The following is a 4,786-nucleotide window of genomic DNA, read 5'->3' as shown; positions in this document are numbered from 1 at the left end:
AAACAGTCCCTCGGAGTCTCGACACTTTTCTCTGACCAAATTTTCACTGTACGGGTAACAACCAGTTCTCTGCGCACCAGTGGCGTGTAAGTGGGTCACAGATGTATTGGATGAATAGAGCAAAAAAATAAAATAGCAAGGGTTTTTTCCCCAGATTAGTGCAGGCTGTTGGACTATATATTGGGTGAACTGAAAAAAAAAATTAACAAATTTTTTAGAACAGCAGTTTGCATGTATTTAACTTAAAAAAAAATTATGTTAGGGAATTACTAGGACAGCAATTCCTCAGTAGCTGTTGAAAACCCTGGGGCGGGACACAAGAGACAGTGAGCCCTAAGCTGAAGCCCCCAACTGTCCCTTCCTATTGCCAGGCCCTATCCTACGTAATCGGCGGCAACCACGAAGACGGTCCCTTCCTGTATATGTGATACACAAAATGCAGACAAGACGGACAACAACAAAGGGAGGTCAGCTAGCCAAGGGTCAGTAAACAGTCAAGCGATGCAGTACCAAATCGGAGTCCAAAGAATAGTCAGTAGGGAAAGCCAGAGGTCAAGGATTAGAATGCAAGCAAGTATAGTGACAGCAAAAAGCAAGTACGTGCAAGGCAATAGCAAGCACAGTGTGAATGTAAGCCAAGCTTAAATAGGGAGGAAGAACCCGCCCTGAAGTTAATAGGTAGACAGGCTGTCAACCACAGGAATTAACCACTTCATGAACAGAGGCAAACAAGGGCAGAAGACGGGTGTGGTTGAAATTCAATCACAGAACTAGAGCCGTGTTCACACAGTGCAACCAAAAACTTTAAGCCAAGAACCAAACTGCGCACGCCTCCTGCACCGCCGCATGCGAGTTACAATTGAACTGAACAAATTGAAATATTTCGGTCAAACCCTTTTCACGACAAATTGGTTTGCCAATCTCTATAGTCTACTCTTTGTAGCCTCAGAGACTGCAAGCAGTTACAAAAGTCAGAGGTGGTGCAAAAAAGTACCAGTGATGTGTTGGAGTGTTAATTTGTTTGTTTTTCACAATCCCATTATTTTTCCTCAGAATTGAGTGATAATATAATTTGTTTCCTGTGCTTGTTCTAAAAATCTAACGGTTACTGGCTACCACAATTATTTTTCTTGATTTCTTTTAGTGTTTCCTAAAGCCAGAAAGTTGCCATATGAAATGCCTTTAGTTTTTTTCATGGCTGCGATCTGCTTTTTTCTACGAAATTAAACAACTAAAGGAACATCCTCAGGGACTGGTGATTCCATAATTTTTGCCAGGGGTTGTATGAACAAGTTTTGACTGCTGGATGGCCTTACATTTGACACTAGAATATTTTAGCATGCAGAGTTCATGACTCAATGGCTGCAAAGTGTCTAGTTTGTGTGACTGCAGAACAGATCAAACCCAAATGATCATACATCTGCTGCTATGCTTGGCCATTAGTATGAAGTGTTTGTGCTTTGCTTGGTTTTCAACAAATGTGGTGCTGAGCATTTGTGTGCACATGTGGTGTTGGTCAAACATCTCCACTCTGGTGTCATTTGTCCAAAGTTCATTGTTCCAGTAGTCTTGTAGTTTGTTCAAATGCACCTATGCAAGCTTAAACTGTGCTGCCATGTTTTTTCAAGAAAGAAGAGACTTTCTCGTAGAAAACCTTCCAAATGAGTCATACTTGTTATGTCTTTTTTCAAAATTTGAAGTAATTTAGTAATAGTTTAGCAAATAGACAAGAGGGTCTAGTAGGACACCTTGGATAAAAAGAGCGTCAGTAATAACTTTTACTTCCAGCCAGCAGAGCAATCCCCAAAAATGTGGAATAGGGTACCTGGGCTAGTCAGATACCTCCAGCACACGATTTCAAACTTTTTGAAATGTATATTTTACTGAATTTCCACCAAATTTTCTATTTTTTCATAATTAAACACAAAACATATAGACCAAAATTTACCACTAAGACTAAGTGCAATGTGTCACGATAAAACAGTATCAAAATCACTTTGGTGAGTTAAAGTGTTCCAAAGTGATACATGTCAGATTTGAGAAATCGAGCTCTATAAGGAAGTCAAAAACTGCCTTCTGCAGGAAGGGGTTGATCTCAAAATGTTGATTCTGCCTGTGCTAATCTATAAAAATTTCTGTTAGTTAAGGTATTTTTTTTCTCATCCAGTAAACAGTATGACAAAGCCTAGTAATCTGAAAAAATACTCATGTCTACCACCCATATCTCCTTTACATAAAAAAAAAAAAAAATGGCAGTTTTCATCCAACTCCTCAAGAAGAGCAGGAAGAAGAGGAAGTCTTGGGCTACGAGGAATACACTATTTGATCAAAGGTATCCAGACACCCCCAAAAACATACGTTTTTCATATTAGGTGCATTGTGCTGCCACCTACTGCCAGGTACTCCATATCAGCGACCTCAGTAGACATCGTGAGAGAGCAGAATGGGGCGCTCCACGGAACTCACGGACTTCGAATGCGATCAGGTGATTGGGTGCCACACATCACACAGGTCAATGCTAAACAACGCCTCGCTTGGTGTAGGGAGTGTAAACATTGGATGATTGAACAGTGGAAAAAACATGTGGAATGACGAATCATGGTACACAATGTGGCGATCCAATGGCAGGGTGTGGGTATGGCGAATGCCCGGTGAACGTCATCTTCCAGCGTGTGTAGTGCCAACAGTAAAATTCGGAGGTGTTATGGTGTGGTCGTGTTTTTCATGGAGGGGACTTGCACCCCTTGTTGTTTTGCATGGCACTATCACAGCACAGGCCTACATTGATGTTTTAAACACCTTCTTGCTTCCCACTGTTGAAGAGCAATTCGGGGATGGCGATTGCATCTTTCAACACGATCGAGCACTTGTTCATACTGCACGGCCTGTGGCGGAGTGGTTACACAACAATTACATCTCTGTAATGGACTGGCCTGCACAGAGTCCTGACTTGAATCCTATAGAACACCTCTGGGATGTTTTGGAACGCCGACTTCGTGCCAGGCCTGACCGACCTACATCGATACCTCTCCTCAGTGCAGCACTCCGTGAAGAATGGGCTGCTATTCCCCAAGAAACCTTCCAGCACCTGATTGAACATATGCCTGCAAGAGTGGAAGCTGTCATCAAGGCTAAGGGTGGGTCAACACCATACTGAATTCCAGCATTACAGATGGAGGGCGCGACGAACTTGTAAGTCATTTTCAGCCAGGTGTCCGGATACTTTTGATCACATAGTGTATCTCTCTCAACAAGTGCTACATGACTACTAGAGAATGGGATTTGTGTCAGTGAAGATAAAGAAGACATGGTTTACAGCAGGAGTGCCCAACTGCTGGTCCATGGACCAGCACCAGGCTGCAGGGCATGTTGCACCGTAACGGCAGCGAGGAGTCAGCAGCTGCTGTGGAGCCGGCAAGTGCCCAGGGTTGAGCCAGGACCCGCCAGGACAGCCAGTGTCTGTAGACACCGATACACTTCTTCCTCCACACCCAGTGGGGTCGCTGTTCTGCAGCCAGGTGCCACTCTATGCTATCACTACCTCGCTGACAACTGTAGTAGGTGCCCGGCGAGTCCAGAACTTTCCTGGCTGAGAGCAGGGCTCTATTTACACTGTATGCGCAGGAGTCGGACAGTATTCGGGCTGTGGTCTACGGGTGGCTGTATCCTCCTCTACCGCACGTGAGAGGTATCAGTTACTAGAAGCAGCGTGTGAATTACTGGCAGTAGGAGACTGATGGTCTGATAGTTGTGCAGGTCAGGGGGTCTAGCTCCATGTATCCTAGTGCAGAGACATGTCCAGTGGCTGTCAGCTAGAACTACAAGTCTCAGCATGTGCATGAGTGCAGGTTCATAGAGCCGCACCTGTATATGTCCTCTGTGTATATCCTGTTTGTTGTCTCTGAGCTCTGCTACTTTGTAGTTGTTGTATATATTCATGTTTATATGTTACGTACTATGTTATATATAGCGATGTTGTCCTAGAAGTAAGGCTCTGTTCACATTGGAAAGCTAGATCCATTGTTCAGTGGACTCTAGGGCTGCCTGGTCTATTGACATATAATGTTGTCCATTACATCTAGTTATTGTTGCCATGAAATATGACGGACTCTACAAAGAAGGCGCCATGTGTGGTAGTCACGTCTGTCCTCGTCCTTTATAGAAGGGGTCCTCAACCGCCGGTTCGCAGACCAGTACTGGGCCGCAGGGCATGTTGCACCAGTCCACGTACCGTTGGCGAGGAGTCCGGGGTTGATCCAGGACCCACCAGCCGGTTCCACAACACTGACGCTTGATTGTTGTTCATCGGGATAAGGTGAGCAAAGTGCGGGGTTGAGCCGGGACCCGCTGTATGTCCGGGATTCTAGCACTATGCAGGACATGCAGCAGGTCTTGGCTCCACCCCGCGCTCACATACCAACCTTTGGGCAACTACATTACACCTCACCTGTCCCTGTGATGTGTAATGTGGCTGTAGTGAGGCTGTAATGAAGTTAATAGCAGCATTAGGAGTGATATCCGTCATCAGTATCCATCTTCATAACAGTGTCTGTCATCAGTAGCCATCTTTATAACCTGCAGTGTTCGTCAGTTTGCACTTTCTGTTGTGTTTTCATATGTACATGATTCTAATCTACACCCCCATGCTTAACCTGCCCCAAACCACACCCCTTCCCCACCCCATCCACACCCCTTCCCACCCCTACCGTGCCATATAAAAATTGTCTTGCTGAAACTGGTCCCTGGTGGAAAAAAGGTTGGGTACCACTGGTTTAAGGTACCGAAA

This window comes from Leptodactylus fuscus, chromosome 9 (genome assembly GCF_031893055.1).
Source record: "Leptodactylus fuscus isolate aLepFus1 chromosome 9, aLepFus1.hap2, whole genome shotgun sequence".
Taxonomy (NCBI): domain Eukaryota; kingdom Metazoa; phylum Chordata; class Amphibia; order Anura; family Leptodactylidae; genus Leptodactylus; species Leptodactylus fuscus.
Note: the sequence above shows the minus strand (reverse complement) of the source record.